Source organism: Cherax quadricarinatus, chromosome 26 (assembly GCF_038502225.1).
Source record: "Cherax quadricarinatus isolate ZL_2023a chromosome 26, ASM3850222v1, whole genome shotgun sequence".
NCBI classification, from domain to species: Eukaryota; Metazoa; Arthropoda; class Malacostraca; order Decapoda; family Parastacidae; genus Cherax; species Cherax quadricarinatus.
Genome location: NC_091317.1, coordinates 92,823 through 113,058, shown reverse-complemented (window position 1 = coordinate 113,058; position 20,236 = coordinate 92,823).

Sequence of the window (20,236 nt, the reverse complement as noted above, 5' to 3'; positions counted from 1 at the left end):
CCACCAAACTTTTTATGATGAAGTGACTGAAACACAGCTGGTAAAGTTGTTCCATTGAGCAACTTTACCAGCAGCTTAAGGAGGAACTAAGAATGGCTATGCTCGAGATACGGTGATTGCAAGAGGAAAATAAGAGGATTCTTATTAGTCCACCTGTTGTGAGTCCTCAGGTCAAGAAAGGATCCTGGACAGTGGCCAGACACCATGAAACAAGTTGAAGACCCAGAGGATGAATGGAGAGGTAGAAACGATGAAGAAGCAAGAGGCTGCTGTGAATGAAAACTTCGAAGCCTTTCTCTGTGCTACCAGACGAAAGTGAGTCGACTACTGGGAATGTCACAATGAAGAACAACAAGGAAGGTAGGAATATTATGCTTGCTGGGGACAGTCAATTTAGGTACATGGATAGGGCCTTCTGCTTGAAGGATAGGAGTAAGAGATAGAGGGCATCCTTCCCTGGGGCTGGGATGGAGGATATTGTTAGCCGGATTGACAGCATTATGCATGGTAATGGAATCAATTCTATTATCTGCCTCAGTGATAGATGAAATGATGTAGGCAAGAGTAGAAGTGAGGATTTAGTTAGAAGGTATATGGGAGCAATAGACATTATTTGGTAGAAGGGAGGGAGCCCTGTTATATGTGGCATTTTCACAAGAAGGGGTGTTGGAAACGAATGGCTGTTAAGAGCGACTGGTATAAATTGCTGGCTGGACAAACAATGAGAGGCTAATAGAGTACCATTAATTGACAACTGGGATCACTTCTATGGTAGAAATAGCATGAATCCCAGGGATGGAGTTCACTTATCCAGGGCAGGTGTGGGTTTTCTCGCTAGCTCGGTTGAGGATGTTGTTGGGGCTTTAAACTAGGATGATTGACCAGATAAAGCCCACATTATACTGCTTACACATTTATTTTTCCATTGTGTCTGTATTTTATACCATTTATTTCCAAATTATACTACTAATCGTAGTGCTAGGAATAGGAGGGACAAGTTAAAATTAGTTGCAAGTGCGGTTAACATTGATGTATTTGCCATAAGTGAGACGTGGTTTAATACGAAAAATCAGGACATGCCTGCTGAATGTCACATTCAAGGTTTTAAATTGTTCCAAGTAGACAGAAGTATGTCCGAGAAGTAGTATATCCGAGATCTCCTAAATTGTTGCACAAAAATAGGTATGAAGTCTGAAATAACACATACTGAGCCTGTCTGGGTAGACTTTATGTGTGATATGCAGTCCTCCAAACTTAGATGGGGACCAAGGAAGAATGCTATGGGAGGAAACTGTTAGGGCCACAAGGCACGATAACATAGTAATTCTAGGGTACTTTAACTTCTGTCATATTGATTGGAATTTCTTGACTGGGAATTTAGAATGTAACGACTTCTTAAAGGTAATTCAGTTTTGGTTTTAACAGTTTGTGACAGAACCTACAAGCGGAAATAACCTTCTTGACTTGATTCTGGCAAACAAGAAAACCCTTGTTAATATTTTAGAAATTACAGAGGAACTTGGCACGTGACCAGAAATCAATTACCTTTAGCATTGAATGGAAGTATGAAAATAGGGATAGCTCAGTAACGGTCCCACATTTTTGCTTAGCAGATTACAATGGGTTTATAGAACACTTATCATCTGTGGACTAGGGTAACGAAGAGAGCTATCAATGTGGGTAACGAAGAGGGCTATCAATGTGGGTAACGAAGAGAGCTATCAATGTGGGTAACGAAGAGAGCTATCAATGTGACAGTTTTCTAAATACTATACATGCTGCCCAAAGAGCATTCATCCCGAATAAAGAAACTAAATCGAATAGAAATGACCCAATGGAAATATAAACACATATGCAGTATAATGTGATCCTTTATTGACAACGTTTCGCCCACATAAGATTTTAGACTCTATAACCTCACTCGGTACATCATCAGATGCAGCATTCTCCACCTGTCCTCAGCATTATGAACCTGACTATAAATACCCGCGTACCTTCCACCCCAGGCAGATCTGTTTGTGACTTGAAAAAGCCCACTGTGTGGGTGAAACGTTGTCAATAAAGGATCACATTATACTGCATATGTGTTTATATTTCCATTGTGTCTGTATTTTATACCATTTACTTCCTAGAAATGACCCAAAATGGATGATTAATAGGCTCAAATATCTTTGAGGGCAGAAGAAATTTATAGGGACATCAAAAGAGGTGAGGGTCATCTTATGAATCAGTATAATGACATTAAGAAGGATGTTATCAAATGGTATACAATACCGACAGGTATTGTATACCATCACTCTGTCAGACACTGCAACACAATGGCATCTTGGTACAGAAGAGAAAACACCTTGGACAACTTTTTCAAGTGAGAAACCGTTTGATCTGAGAGGGACATAATCTCTCAGTGGCTACATTCTCACTACTACTACTCTGCACCTCTCCTTCCGACAGTATTTAACTCTCAACACTGTCGCTTGATCTTCAGTTAGTTCCAGACTTTGGAACAGAACTTCTCCAGGCTTAGGGACTGACAACCTCAAATCTACGACTTCAAGGGTGATGGACTGATTACATCGTCTTCACATCTCAGTGGTGACGTGTACTTAGTCAGTGGTGACGTGTACTTAGTCAGTGGTGACGTGTACTTAGCTCTGTGAAGACCTGTTTGCGCGCTCTCTACGAATTGAAGCAAGATGCCCTCCATCGAGCAACTTTACCAACAGCTTAAGGAAGAATTGAGGATGGCGAAGATGGAGATTCGGCGACTGACCGAGGAAAACAAGAAGATTCGTAGTAGTCCTCCTGTTTTGAGTCCTCAGGTCAAGAAAGGAAACTGGTCAGTGGCTGGACAGCAGGGAACGAAGTTGACGATCAAGAAGACGAATGGAAAGGTAGAAACGATGAAGAAAGAGACTGCCGTGGAAACTGTTGTGGAAACATCTAATACATTCTCAGTGCTACCCGACGAATGTGAGTGGACTACTGGGAACGTCACGACGAACGACACCAAGGAAGGTAAGAATATTGTTGTTCTTGGGGATAGCCAAGTTAGGTATATGGATAGGGCGTTCTGCTTGAAGGACAGGAGTAGGAGACAGAGGGTTTGCTTTCCTGGGGCTGGGATGGAGGATATTGTTAGCCGTCTGGATGACATCATGAGAGGTAATGGGAGCAATCCTATTATCTGTCTAAGTGCTGGAGGCAACAATGTTGGCAGACGTAGGAGTGAAGACCTGATTAGCAGGTATAGGTCAGCAATAGAAATAATTAGGAGGAAGGGTGGGAACCCTGTCATATGTGGCATTTTGCCAAGGAGAGGAGTTGGAAATAAATGGTTGTCCAGAGCAATTGGTGTCAATTGCTGGCTGGACAAATACTGTAAGGAAAATGCAGTAACATTCATTGACAACTGGGACCTCTTCTATGGCAGAAATGACATGTATGCCATGGATGGGGTTCACTTATCTAGGTCTGGAGTGGGAGCACTGGCAACTGCAGTGGAGGGAGCTGTTAGGACTTTAAACTAGGAATAGTTAGTGGTATGGGTTTTGGCAGGAAAACAGTGAAGTCCCAGTGTAGTAATATTATGAGTTCTAGGGGAACTAGTAACCAGCAGAACGAGGTAGATATTGAAAAGCCAGTGGCATTGGGTGATAAGGACAGTAATAGGTTTAGTAGAAAAACAGAAATGAGCAGGAAGGGTAAAGAGAAAGGAGAGTCTTTCAATGTTTATTATGCTAATAGCCGTAGTGCTAGGAATAAGATGGACGAATTGAGATTAGTTGCTAGTGCAGGTAACATTGATGTATTTGCCTTAACTGAGACGTGGTTTAATTCAAAAAGTCGGGACATGCCTGCGGAATGTCACATTCAGGGTTTTAAATTGCTTCAAGTAGATAGAAGTATCGGGAAGGGGTGGGGTGGGGTGGCATTGTATGTCCGAGATCACTTGAACTGTTGCATAAAAACGGGTATTAAGTCTGAAGTAACACATACAGAGTCTGTTTGGATAGAATTTTCAGAGGGGCATGAAAAACTGATTTTAGGAGTGATATACCGTCCCCTAAACTTAGATAGGGACCAAGGGAGACTACTATGGGAGGAAATTGTTAAGGCCACAAGGCACGATAATGTAGTAATTCTAGAAGATTCTAACTTTAGTCATATTGATTGGAATTTCTTGACTGGGAATTTAGAATCATATGACTTTTTAGAAGTAGTTCAGGATTGTTTTTTGAAGCAGTTTGTGACAGAACCTACAAGGGGAAATAACCTGCTTGACTTAGTTCTGGCAAACAATGAATTCTTGTTAATAATTTAGAAATTTCAGAGGAACTGGGTGCTGGCGACCACAAATCAATTACATTTAGCATTGAATGGAAGTACGATAGTAGCGATGACTCAGTAACAGTCCCAGATTTTCGCTTAGCAGATTACGATGGGCTTAGAGAACACTTATCATCTGTTGACTGGGGTAACGAAGAGAGCTATCAATATGACAGTTTTCTGAGCACTATACATGCTGCTCAAAGAACGTTTATCCCATATAAAGAAATTAGATCAAATAGAAATGACCCAAAATGGATGAATAATAGGCTGAAATATCTACTAGGGCATAAGAAAGGAATTTATAGGCGTATCAAAAGAGGTGAGGGTCATCTTATGAATCAGTATATTGACATTAAGAGGGACATTAAAAAAGGGATAAGAAAAGCTAAAAGGGACTATGAAATTAAAGTTGCTAGGGATTCTAAAACTAACCCAAAAAGTTTTTTCCAGGTCTATAGAACAAAAGTTAGAGATAAGATAGGTCCCTTTAAAAATAACTATGGGCATCTTACTGACAAAGAGAATGAAATGTGCTCGATTTTAAATAATTATTTTCTCTCGGTTTTTACACAGGAAGACACTAACAATATTTCAGTAATTAATTTTTATAGTGGGTTAGAAGAAGATAAATTAAGTAACATCACAGTCACTAGTGAAATGGTTGTGAAGCAGATAGACAGACTGAAGCAAAATAAGTCGCCGGGTCCTGATGAGGTTTTTTCAAGGGTTCTTAAGGAATGCAAAATGGAACTCTGTGAACCATTAACTAATGTTTTTTTTTTAATTTATCTCTTCAAACAGGTGTAGTGTCTGATATGTGGAAGATGGCTAATGAAATTCCTATTTTTAAAACAGGGGACAAGTCGTTACCGTCAAATTACCGCCCAATAAGCCTGACCTCAATTGTAGGCAAATTACTAGAGTCAATTATAGCTGAAATTATAAGAAGCCATCTCGATAAGCATAGCTTGATTAATGATACTCAGCATGGATTCACAAGAGGCCGGTCTTGTCTAACTAATTTATTAATTTTCTTCAGTAAAGCTTTTGAGGCTGTTGACCACGATAAAGAGTTTGATATTATTTACTTAGATTTGTAAGGCTTTTGATAGAGTTCCACACCAAAGACTGTTAAAGAAAGTGGCAGCTCATGGCATTGGGGGAAAAGTGCTCTCGTGGGTCAAGTCATGGCTCACAGACAGGAAGCAGAGAGTGTCCATAAATGGGGTTAAATCCGAGTGGGGATCTGTAACAAGTGGCGTTCCACAGGGATCAGTCTTGGGCCCGTTGTTGTTTATAATATATATCAATGACCTTGATGAGGGAATTACTAGTGATATGAGCAAATTCGCCGATGACACAAAGATAGGTAGGATAATTAATTCAAACGTAGACGTTAGGGAACTTCAGGAGGATTTAAACAAACTATATTCTTGGTCAGAAAAGTGGCAGATGCAGTTCAATATAGATAAATGCAAGGTTCTGAAGCTCGGAAGTGTCCATAACCCTAGCACTTATAAGTTAAATGATGTAGAACTTAGCTATACAGATTGCGAAAAGGACTTGGGGATTATGGTGAGCAGCAACCTTAAACCAAGACAGCAATGCCTAAGCGTACGTAATAAGGCAAATAGATTACTGGGATTTATATCAAGAAGTGTGGTATAAACCTTGGTAATAAATACCGACAAGTTGGTTTAGAAAGACACGTAAGCAAACACTATAACATATTTATTAGAAAACGTTTCGGTCCTGGGACCTTGATCACTTCTAACATACAGAGGTAGAAAGACATTATAAATATAGGCGGAGAGTGAGGTGTGACGCACGTGACCTGAGGAATGTCATAAGAACATAAGAATGGAGGAACACTGTAGAAGGCCTACTGGCCCATGCGAGGCAGGTCCTTATCAAAACAACCTCTACCTATGATGAGGACGGGTAGACGATGAAATCATGTGACTCCTGTGTTGTTGGGTTGGTGCTGCTTAAGTATGTATGCCAATGTTTTTGAAATTTTGTAGTTTCCAGTGTTGCGTTCTATAGTGTCGGTGACGGCGATTAGTGAGGCTTCTAGGCACCGTCGGCGTCTGAGGTCTGGTTCGGTGAGAACGAGTTGTGCCTCATTCCAGTTCATCAAATGCCCCGTGGAGTCTCTGTGGAGGACACAGGCGTACCTTACATCGTCTCTGTTAGAGGCATTTCGATGCTCATTCAGGCGGACTGCAAGATCTCTGCCTGTCTCGCCTACATATTTCTTGGGACAGAACCCACAGGGGATAGTGTAGACGCCTGCTGTAGAAGTTAGAGGTGTGGGGCTGCGTTTCGTAGTGAGGTCTTTGATAGATGATGTGTTTATGGTGGAAACGTTGATGTTACTCATAGCAAGTACCCGGCGAGTATTCGTGGCAACATCGCCACATGGGAGTACTTTGAACTGCTTAGGGGGCTGTTCCATGGGCGGTTTGTTGAGGATAGCTTGTGCCTTGAGTCTGCAATCTCGGATGAAGAAAGATGGGAACTGAAGACGTGTAAAGGCTTGTGTTATGTAAGTGCATTCTTCTTCTAGAAAACAAGGGCTGGAGATGCGAAGAGCTCTCAAGAAGAAGCCAATGAGGACTCCTCTCTTAGTGCGGGTGTCTTGGTGTGAATAAAAGTGTATAACATCCTCCCCACAGTCCACAGGGTTGGCTATAACCTCGTGAGGTATTGTATTGGATACAAATACAGCTATGCCTCTGCAGTGAACGCCCGGGTCCATGTGCCGAAAATACCTAGCAAAACCGGGTAGTCTTGGGCACATAGTCGGGACAGTCAGAGTTTCTTGTAGCAAGACGATGTCAACCCGATCCCGAATTAATGCTTCCAGCAAGAGGTGCTGTTTGCCCCTCAGGCCCTGAATGTTCCATTGTAGAACCTTGAGGGTGTGATTCGGCACCGAGGTTATTCCATCGCTGTTGTTTCCTGAGCTGGAGACTGAGTCCTGCCTGCTCTGAGAACCTGCAAATTCATGGCATCCACTGTCTCCTCCTCGGTCAGAAAGCACACTCTCAGGAGCGTACTGACCATCTGCCGGAATGCGCTCTGTTGTTCCGTGGAGTTGATTGTGTTGCAAATAAGATCCGTGAACACCTTGATGAGTGCTACGAGATCCGTCCTGGTGAGGGCCTGCTTTGGAGTTGGGTTCGAAACAGTGGATATTATCTGGGCTGTTGTGGTCTGTAGGGACTGCTGAGGATTGGATTTCTTTATTGAATGCACCGTGGTCTGTTGCTGTATACCAGGTTGGGTAGCCGGGATCTGCTGGTGAGGTGTCAGTTGAGTCTGCAAAGCGCCTGTGCCGGGTAAAGAGTGCCTGCGCTGTCGTGCTATGGCCGGTGGGGGCTCGTTTAGTGCCGCCTGCTGATCGCAATGACCAGATGCACCCTGTTGACGTCTCCTGTTCCTCTTCTTTCTGTTTCTTCGTTGAGGTAGGGGTGCAGGAGGTTCTTGACCTTGACGCCTGGTTGAGGCTTCGAGGGTTGGGAATTCCTGGGTATTCACTTGGGTTAGCCGCTGAGAGATGCGGTATGGTAGGGTTCTTTGCACCCATCGTTTGCTGAGAGTGATGATCCGTCGTAGCCTGTTGCCGAGTTTTTGGCGTTATCCAGACTTCTTGAATTCTGGCGAGCCTCTCTGGGCATCGAGGATTCCAGGCATGGTGTTTCTGCCTGCAGTTCAGGCATTGTGGAGTGGGTGGCGATGCATTTTTCAGCTTGGTGATGCATTCCTCGGTAGGGTGGTGCTGGCTGCAGACACCGCAGATTACTCTGTTCGGACAGAGTGCACCCAGGTGTCCATAACGCTGACACTTAAAACAGCGAACTGGTTCTGCTGTGAAGGTACTGATATCGTACCTGCCCCAAGAACCGAGGTCCAGTTGGGATGGCAGTGGTCCTACATGCTGAATGAGGACCTGTCGGGTTGGTGCGTTGCCTGCCGTCTTTGCCTTGAGACGTTGAGCTGACACCACACTGGGGTGAGCTGCTACTGCCTCGATGGGCATCATCAGCGGGTATCGCATCACTACACCCTTGGTGATCTTCTGCCGAGAGTCCAGTTCCTCCAGGGTGAATGAGCGATCTGTCTCCATGACTCTCTTCAAGGTGGTATACATTTCCTTGTTGAGAGGAGTCAATATTGGTTCTCCCCTCAAGTTGAACCATATCTTGAACTTCAGGTTGTGTCGTGATTCTAGGTATGAAAAAAACCCATAGTGGGTTCTGTGGTCCCCGTAAGAATTTGCCAGGTCGGTTGAGCTGGTTTGCCTGCTCCTTGGACGGACGGCGCTTCTTCTTGTTGTCCACAGTGTTCCATCCCTCTTGGTTTTCGGGGGGTGGGGTGTTTATTTCCTCCCCTGTTTCTATTGTCGCTGGCTCCATGGTTGGGACTGTCAGATCTGCTTATTCCGAAACGTTTCGCCTACACAGTAGGCTTCTTCAGTCGAGTAAAGAAAGTAGGCAGGAGTAATAGAGATGTGAAGACGATGTAATCAGTTCATCACCCTTAAAGTCGTAGATTTGAGGTTGTCAGTCCCTCAGCCTGGAGAAGTTCTGTTCCAAAGTCTGGAACTAACTGAAGATCAAGCGACAGTTGTGTGCAACATCTGGGTATCTTTATTGTAGACGTTTCGCCATCCAGTGGCTTTATCAATATAAATTCCAGGACATAACTTGAAGACAGGAGAACTATGTACAAAAGATGAGGTAATCAGTCCCTCAGCCTAGCAGTAGGTGAGAAGAGCACCATAGTCGTGGAGATTCTGAAGCAGAAGCAAGGCGCCTGACGCTTATATAGTAACGTCAGGTGGAAATGGGACGGGTAGCAGACGAAGGCATAGTCACTGGTAGGCGGGATTCTCCAGTGGAAGTAGGTCCTATCCAAAGAGATGGGTTAGTTGTAGTAGTAGTTGTCGAAGTCGTGAAGGTTATGTACATGTCCTCAAAATCAAGATTCCATGATGTTGCAGTGTCTGACAGGTTGTACAAGAATGGTATACAATACCGACAAGATGAAATTGAGACACATGTGCAACATCTGGGTATCTTTATTGTAGACGTTTCGCCATCCAGTGGCTTTATCAATACAAATTCCAGGACATAACTTGAAGACAGGAGAACTATGTACAGAAGATGAGGTAATCAGTTCCTCAACCTAGCAGTAGGTGCGAAGAGCACCATAGTCGTGGAGAATCCCCACGACTATGGTGCTCTTCGCACCTACTGCTAGGTTGAGGGACTGATTACCTCATCTTCTGTACATAGTTCTCCTGTCTTCAAGTTATATCCTGGAATTTGTATTGATAAAGCCACTGGATGGCGAAACGTCTACAATAAAGATACCCAGATATTGCACATGTGTCTCAATTTCATCTTGTCGGTATTGTATACCATTCTTGTACAAGCGACAGTGTTGAGGCTTAAATATTGTCGGAAAGAGAGGTGCATAGTAGTGAGACTGTAGCCACTGAGAGGTCATGTCCCTCTCAGAACAAACGGTTCTCACTTGAAGAAGTTGTCCAAGGTGTTTTCTGTTCTGTACCAAGATGCCACTGGGACTGACAACCTCAAATCTACGACTTTAAGGGTGGTGGACTGATTACATCGTCTTCACATCTCTTCTACTCCTGCCTACTTTCTGTACTCGACTGAAGAAGCCTACTGTGTAGGCGAAACGTTTCGGAATAAAGTTGCTTAAGTGTTGCCTATGTGTCTTAACAACCATCCTGTCGGTATTGTATACCATTTTGATATTCACTCAAAGCATTGAGATAAAGCAACAAGTAACATGGAAGAAGGAATTCACTATTAGATTACCTTGTTTGGTGTGAAGAGGAGTCGAGGTGGTGAACACTCTACCTCCCACCAGACAAACACCAGGTAAAGCTACTACTACCAGCCTAATGACAAGATAATTGATCCCAGAAGGTCACAGAGACGCCTGCAGCTACAGTCCTACACACACACATATTCACTACAGATGGTGTTACCTACGATCTCTCGGGGCTTGATAGTTACATCGACTGATAATCTCGCTGAACTATGGAAATAAAACTTCAGGAGAAATATTCATAGGTTTCCCCCACCCTTCACAAAAGGAGAAATAGGCGAGTACAAATAAAAAGCGCGTCTGTCTCGCTCTTAGCAGACGGAGGATCAAGCTTCCACACCACGTCTTGCACTAACTGACCTATATTGGCTTAGAGCTTAACATTAATTAAATATTAAATCCCCCCCACAGTACATTGATACTTGCGGACGCATTATACAGTTGCCTCATTATACAGTTGCCTCGTTACTAATTTTCTCAGGATTTATTTCATGGTATTCTTTTGTACTCGAAATTTTAGTTCTTTTTTTTCCAGTTCTCGTCTGAGCAATTAACAATTAAGGTTTAATCAATGTTTTTTGCTCTTTCGCCACGAGTAATTTATTTAAACCGGACATCGCAGAAGTTTTCAAGGTGTGGTCGCCATGTACAACAACTTTAACACACATATATATAAACATTGTCTTGGTTCTACTCACCTCCAATATTCATTATAAATCCAGTTCATTTAAATGAATACATAATTTTAGTGCATGCATATTTTGTTTTTTGTGGATACATAGTTTGTTTATGGTACGTCATTTTTTATGGTACGTCATTTGTTTTATGGTACGTCATTTGTTTTATGGTACGTCATTTGTTTTATGGTACGTCATTTGTTTTATGGTACGTCATTTGTTTTATGGTACATCATTTGTTTTATGGTACGTCATTTGTTTTATGGTGCGTCATTTGTTTTATGGTACGTCATTTGTTTTATGGTACGTCATTTGTTTTATGGTACGTCATTTGTTTTATGGTACGTCATTTGTTTTATGGTACATCATTTGTTTTATGGTACGTCATTTGTTTTATGGTACGTCATTTGTTTTATGGTACATCATTTGTTTTATGGTACGTCATTTGTTTTATGGTACGTCATTTGTTTTATGGTATGTCAATTGTTTTATGGGACTTCATTTGTTTTATGATACGTCATTTGTTTTATGGGACGTCATTTGTTTTATGGGACTTCATTTGTTTTATGATACGTCATTTGTTTTATGGTACGTCATTTGTTTTATGATACGTCATTTGTTTTATGGTACGTCATTTGTTTTATGGTACGTCATTTGTTTTATGATACGTCATTAGTTTTATGATACGTCATTTGTTTTATGATACGTCATTTGTTTTATGGGACGTCATTTGTTTTATGGGACTTCATTTGTTTTATGATACTTCATTTGTTTTATGATACGTCATTTGTTTTATGGGACTTCATTTGTTTTATGATATGTCATTTGTTTTATGGTACGTCATTTGTTTTATGGTACGTCATTTGTTTTATGATACGTCATTTGTTTTATGGTACGTCATTTGTTTTATGGTACGTCATTTGTTCTATGATACGTCATTAGTTTTATGATACGTCATTTGTTTTATGATACGTCATTTGTTTTATGGGACGTCATTTGTTTTATGGGACTTCATTTGTTTTATGATACGTCATTTGTTTTATGATACGTCATTTGTTTTATGGGACTTCATTTGTTTTATGATACGTCATTTGTTTTATGGTACGTCATTTGTTTTATGGTACGTCATTTGTTTTATGATACGTCATTTGTTTTATGGTACGTCATTTGTTTTATGGTACGTCATTTGTTTTATGATACGTCATTAGTTTTATGATACGTCATTTGTTTTATGATACGTCATTTGTTTTATGGGACGTCATTTGTTTTATGGGACTTCATTTGTTTTATGATACGTCATTTGTTTTATGATACGTCATTTGTTTTATGGGACTTCATTTGTTTTATGATACGTCATTTGTTTTATGGTACATCATTTGTTTTATGGTACGTCATTTGTTTTATGATACGTCATTTGTTTTATGGTACGTCATTTGTTTTATGGTACGTCATTTGTTTTATGGGACTTCATTTGTTTTATGATACGTCATTTGTTTTATGATACGTCATTTGTTTTATGGGACTTCATTTGTTTTATGATACGTCATTTGTTTTATGGTACGTCATTTGTTTTATGGTACGTCATTTGTTTTATGATACGTCATTTGTTTTATGGGACGTCATTTGTTTTATGATACGTCATTTGTTTTATGGGACGTCATTTGTTTTATGGGACTTCATTTGTTTTATGGTACGTCATTTGTTTTATGATACGTCATTTGTTTTATGATACGTCATTTGTTTTATGGGACGTCATTTGTTTTATGGGACTTCATTTGTTTTATGATACGTCATTTGTTTTATGATACGTCATTTGTTTTATGGGGCTTCATTTGTTTTATGATACGTCATTTGTTTTATGGTACGTCATTTGTTTTATGGTACGTCATTTGTTTTATGATACGTCATTTGTTTTATGGTACGTCATTTGTTTTATGATATGTCATTAGTTTTATGATACGTCATTTGTTTTATGATACGTCATTTGTTTTATGGGACGTCATTTGTTTTATGGGACTTCATTTGTTTTATGATACGTCATTTGTTTTATGGTACGTCATTTGTTTTATGATACGTCATTTGTTTTATGATACGTCATTTGTTTTATGGGACGTCATTTGTTTTATGGGACTTCATTTGTTTTATGATACGTCATTTGTTTTATGGTACGTCATTTGTTTTATGATACGTCATTTGTTTTATGGTACGTCATTTGTTTTATGGTACGTCATTTGTTTTATGATACGTCATTAGTTTTATGATACGTCATTTGTTTTATGATACGTCATTTGTTTTATGGGACGTCATTTGTTTTATGGGACTTCATTTGTTTTATGATACTTCATTTGTTTTATGATACGTCATTTGTTTTATGGGACTTCATTTGTTTTATGATATGTCATTTGTTTTATGGTACGTCATTTGTTTTATGGTACGTCATTTGTTTTATGATACGTCATTTGTTTTATGGTACGTCATTTGTTTTATGGTACGTCATTTGTTCTATGATACGTCATTAGTTTTATGATACGTCATTTGTTTTATGATACGTCATTTGTTTTATGGGACGTCATTTGTTTTATGGGACTTCATTTGTTTTATGATACGTCATTTGTTTTATGATACGTCATTTGTTTTATGGGACTTCATTTGTTTTATGATACGTCATTTGTTTTATGGTACGTCATTTGTTTTATGGTACGTCATTTGTTTTATGATACGTCATTTGTTTTATGGTACGTCATTTGTTTTATGGTACGTCATTTGTTTTATGATACGTCATTAGTTTTATGATACGTCATTTGTTTTATGATACGTCATTTGTTTTATGGGACGTCATTTGTTTTATGGGACTTCATTTGTTTTATGATACGTCATTTGTTTTATGATACGTCATTTGTTTTATGGGACTTCATTTGTTTTATGATACGTCATTTGTTTTATGGTACGTCATTTGTTTTATGGTACGTCATTTGTTTTATGATACGTCATTTGTTTTATGGTACGTCATTTGTTTTATGGTACGTCATTTGTTTTATGGGACTTCATTTGTTTTATGATACGTCATTTGTTTTATGATACGTCATTTGTTTTATGGGACTTCATTTGTTTTATGATACGTCATTTGTTTTATGGTACGTCATTTGTTTTATGGTACGTCATTTGTTTTATGATACGTCATTTGTTTTATGGGACGTCATTTGTTTTATGATACGTCATTTGTTTTATGGGACGTCATTTGTTTTATGGGACTTCATTTGTTTTATGGTACGTCATTTGTTTTATGATACGTCATTTGTTTTATGATACGTCATTTGTTTTATGGGACGTCATTTGTTTTATGGGACTTCATTTGTTTTATGATACGTCATTTGTTTTATGATACGTCATTTGTTTTATGGGACTTCATTTGTTTTATGATACGTCATTTGTTTTATGGTACGTCATTTGTTTTATGGTACGTCATTTGTTTTATGATACGTCATTTGTTTTATGGTACGTCATTTGTTTTATGATACGTCATTAGTTTTATGATACGTCATTTGTTTTATGATACGTCATTTGTTTTATGGGACGTCATTTGTTTTATGGGACTTCATTTGTTTTATGATACGTCATTTGTTTTATGGTACGTCATTTGTTTTATGGTACGTCATTTGTTTTATGGTACGTCATTTGTTTTATGGTACGTCATTTGTTTTATGGTACGTCATTTGTTTTATGGTACGTCATTTGTTTTATGGTACGTCATTTGTTTTATGATACGTCATTTGTTTTATGGTACGTCATTTGTTTTATGGTACGTCATTTGTTGTATGGTACGTCATTTGTTTTATGGTACGTCATTTGTTTTATGATACGTCATTTGTTTTATGGTACGTCATTTGTTTTATGATACGTCATTTGTTTTACGATACATCATTCGTTTTAATTATCATTATGTAAAATGTGTTTTAAAAGAAGCAATTAGCTTTAATGGTTATCCAAAACCTGTTTTAACTGATGTTTATTAAACACGTTTTAATGGGTGATTAAAAACCAAGTTTTCATGGATGATTATTTAAACATGTTTTAACGAATGGTTATTAAAACGTTGCGTAAGGTAACATATTGTTAGTTTTAGTATGGGCTTAGTTTGTTATAAGAAATAAACTCATCAACAAACTCAGGAATTCCGAAATAATTTTCTGGAAAAGTGTTTAAAGGTTTAAAAGCAACGTTACAAAACCCTGTAAGCTAATCTTAGAGTAATGACCAGGTACAGTATCTTAATGATCAGGTACTGTATCTTAATGACCAGGTACAGTATCTTAATGATCAGGTACTGTATCTTAATGACCAGGTACTGTATCTTAATGACCAGGTACTGTATCTTAATGACCAGGTACTGTATCTTAATGACCAGGTACCGTATCCTAATGAACATATACTGTATCTTAATGACCAGGTACTGTATCTTAATGACCAGGTACTGTATCTTAATGACCAGGTACAGTATCTTAATGACCAGGTACCGTATCTTAATGACCAGGTACTGTATCTTAATGACCCGGTACTGTATCTTAATGACCAGGTACCGTATCTAAATGACCAGGTACTGTATCTTAATGATCAGGTACTGTATCTTAATGACCAGGTACTGTATCTTAATGACCAGGTACTGTATTATAATGACCAGGTACTGTATCTTAATTAACAGGTACCGTGTCTTAATGACCAGGTACTATATCTTAATGATCAGGTACTATATCTTAATAACCAGGTACTGTATCTTAATGAACAGGTACCGTATCTTAACGATCAGATACTGTATCTTAATTGTCAGGTACTGTATCTTAATAACCAGGTACTGTATCTTAATGACCAGGTACTGTATCTTAATGACAAGGTACCGTATCTTAATGACCAGGTACTATATCTTAATGACCAGGTACTGTATCTTAATGACCAGGTACTGTATCATAATGACCAGGTACCGTATCTTAATAACCAGGTACCGTATCTTAATGACCAGGTACTGTATCTTAATGAACAGGTACCGTATCTTAATGACCAGGTACTATATCTTAATGATCAGGTACTGTATCTTAATGACCAGGTACTGTATCTTAATGACCAGGTAATGTATCTTAATGACAAGGTACCGTATCTTAATGACCAGGTACTATATCTTAATGAGCAGGTACTGTATCTTAATGACCAGGTACTGTATCTTAATGACTAGGTACTGTATCTTAATAACCAGGTACTGTATCTTAATGACCAGGTACTGTATCTTAATGAACAGGCACCGTATCTTAATGACCAGGAACTATATCTTAATGATCAGGTTCTGTATCTTAATGACCAGGTACTGTACCTTAATGACAAGATACCGTATCTTAATGACCAGGTACTATATCTTAATGACCAGGTACTGCATCTTAATGACCAGGTACTGTATCTTAATAACCAGGTGCTGTATCTTAATGACCAGGTACTGTATCTTAATGACCAGGTACTATATCTTAATGAACAGGTACTGTATATTAATGAACAAGTACTGTATCATAATGACCAGGTACTGTATCTTAATAACCAGGTGCTGTATCTTAATGACCAGGTACTGCATGTTAATTACCAGGTACCGTATCTTAATGACCAGGTACTGTAGCTTAATGAGCAGGTGCTTTATCTTAATGACCAGGTACTGTATCTTAATGACCAGGTACCGTGTCTTAATGACATGGTACTGTACCTTAATGACTAGGTATTGTATCTTAAGGATCAGGTACTGTAACTTAACGACCAGATACTGTATCTTAATGGCAAGGTACTGTATCTTAATGACCAGGTACTGTATCTTAATGACTAGAAACTGTACCTTAATAACCAGGTATTGAATCTTAATGACCAGGTATTTTATCTTAACGAAAAGGTACTGTATCCTAATGACCAGGTACTGTACCTTAATTGATGACTAGGTACTGTATCCTATTGACCAGATACTGTATCTTAATGACCAGGTTCTGTATCTTAATGATTAGGTACTGTATCTTATTGATTAGGTAATGTATCCTAGCGTAATGACCAGGGACTGTATCTTAGAGTAATGACTAGGTACTGTAACTTAATGACCAGGTACTGTATCCCAGAGTAATGATCAAGTATTGTATCTTAATGACCAGGACTGCATCTTAATGGCCAGATACTGTATCTTAATGATCAGATGCTGTACCTTAATGACCATGTATTGTATCTTAATGACCAGGTACAGTATCTTAATGACTAGGTACTGTATCTTAACGACCAGGCGCTGTATCTTAATGACCAGGACTGTATGTTAATGATCAGGTGCTGTCTCTTAATGACCCAGTACTGTATATTAATGACCAGATACTGCATCTTAATGACTAGGTACTGTATCTTAATGACGATGTACTGTATCTTAATGACCAGGTACTGTATCTTAATGGCCAGGTAGAATATCCTAAAGTAATGACCAGGTGCTATATCTTAGAGTAATGACCAGGTACTGTATCTTATTGACCAGGTACTGTATCTTAATGATTAGGTACGGTATCTTAATAACTAAGTACCCTATCTTAATGACCAAATACTGTATCTTAATGACTAGGTACTGTATCCTAGAGTAATGACCAGGTAATGTATCTTAGAGTAATGACCAGGTAATGTATCTTAGAGTAATGACAAGGTACTGTATCTTTGAGTAATGACCAAGTACTGTGTCTTAGAATAATTACCAGGTACTGTATCTTAGAGTAAAGACCAGGTACTGTATCTTAGAGTAATGACCAGGTACCGTATCTTTGAGTAATGATCAGGTACTGTATCTTTGAGTAATGACCAAGTATTGTATCTTTGAGTAATGACCAGGTACTCTATCTTAGAGTAATGACCAGGTACTGTATCTTAGAGTAATGACCAGATACTGTGTCTTTGAGTAATGACCAGGTACTGTATCTTAGAGTAATGACCAGGTACTGTATCTTTGAGTTATGACTAGGTACTGTATCTTAGAGTAATGACCAGGTACTGTATCTTTAAGGAATGACCAGGTACTGCATCTTAGAGTAATGACCAGGTACTCTATCTTAGAATAATGACCAGGTACTCTATCTTAGAATAATGACCAGGTACTCTATCTTAGAATAATGACCAGGTACTCTATCTTAGAGTAATGACCAGGTACTGTATCGTAGGGTAATGACCAGGTACTGTATCTTAGAGTAATGACCAGGTACTGTATCTTTGAGTAATGACCAGGTACTCTATCATAGAGTAATGACCAAGTACTGTATCTTAGAGTGATGACCAGGTACTGTATCTTAGAGTAATGACTAGGTACTGTATCTTTGAGTAATGACCAGGAACTGTATCTTTGAGTAATGACCCGGTACTATATTTTAGAGTAATGACCAGGTACTATATATTAGAGTAATGACCAGGTACAGTATCTTAGAGTAATGACTAGGTTCCGTATCTTAGAGTAAGTAAAAGGTACTGAATATTTTAATAATGACTAGTTACTGTATTCTAGAGTAATAACCAGCTATTGTATCCTAGAGTAATGACCAGTTACTGTATCTTAGAGTAATGACAAGGTAATATGTCTCTGAGTAATGACCAGGTACTGTATCTTTGAGTAATGACCAGGTACTCTATCTTTGAGTTATGGCCAGGTTTTGTATCTTATAGTAATGACCAAGTACTGCATCTTTGAGTAATGACCAGGTACTGTATCTTTGAGTAATGGCTAGATTCTGTATCTTAGAGTAATGAAAAGGTACTGAATATTTTAATAATGACCAGTTTCTGTATTCTAGAGTAATAACAAGTTATTGTATCCTAGAGTAATGACCAGTTACTGTATCTTTGAGTAATGACCAGGTACTCTATATTAAAGTAATGGCCAGGTACTGTATCTTAGAGTAATGTCCAGGTAGTGTATCTTAGAGTAATGACCAGCTACTGTATCTTAGAGTAATGACCAGCTACTGTATCTTAGTGTAATGACCAGCTACTCTATCTTAGAGTAATGACTAGCTACTTTATCTTAGAGTAATGACCAGGACTGTACCCTAAAGTAATGACCAGGTACTGTGTCGTAATGACCAGGTACTGTGTCGTAATGACCAGGTACTGTTTCGTAATGTCCAGCTACTGAATCTTAAAGTAATGACCAAGGACTGTATCCTAGAATATTGACCAGGTACCCTATAGTAATGAGCATGTACTATTGTAATGACCAGCTACTCTATCTTAGAGTAATGTCCAGCTACTGTATCTTAGAGTAATGGCCAGGTACTGTATCTTAGAGTAATGGACAGGTGCTGTATCTTAGAGTAATGGATAGGTGCTGTATTTTAGAGTAATGGGCAGGTGCTGTATCTTAGAGTAATGACCAGGTACTGTATCTTAGAGTAATGGACAGGTACTGTATCTTAGAGTAATGGACAGGTGCTGCATTTTAGAGTAATGGGCAGGTGATGTATCTTAGAGTAATGACCAGGTACTGTTTCTTAGAGTAATGACCAGATACTGTATCTTAGACTAATGGACAGGTGCTGTATCTTAGAATAATGGACAGGTGCTGTATCTTAGAGCAATGATCAGGTTCTATATATTTGAGTAATGACCAGGTACTATATCTTCGAGTAATGACCAGGTACTGTACACTAGAGTAATGACCAGGTACTGTATGTTAGAGTAATGACCAGGTACTGTATCTTAGACTAATGGACAGGTGCTGTATCTTAGAGTAATGGACAGGTGTTGAGTCTTAGAGTAATGGACAGTTGCTGTATCTTAGAGTAATGGACAGGTGCTGTATCTTAGAGTAATGGACAGGTGCTGTATCTTAGAGTAATGGACAGGTGCTGTATCTTAGACTAATGGACAGGTGCTGTATCTTAGAGTAATGGACAGGTGCTGTATCTTAGAGTAATGGACAGGTGCTGTATCTTAGAGTAATGGACAGGTGCTGTATCTTATAGTACTGGACAGGTGCTGTATCTTAGAGTAATGGACAGGTGCTGTATCTTAGAGTAATGGACAGGTGCTGTATCTTAGAGTAATGGACAGGTGCTGTATCTTAGAGTAATGGACAGGTGCTGTATCTTAGACTAATGGACAGGTGCTGTATCTTAGAGTACTGGACAGGTGCTGTCTCTTAGAGTAATGGACAGGTGCTGTCTCTTAGAATAATGACCAATTACTTCACCTCGATGAATAAATTCCCCTCATAAAGTTTATTCTAATTTTTCAATGTCTCTGTGATCTTGAAAAAGTTTTCTGGAAGTTTTTCAGATGTAATATATCACGTGTTTTTAGATTTTTTCATTAATATTCTGAATATATTT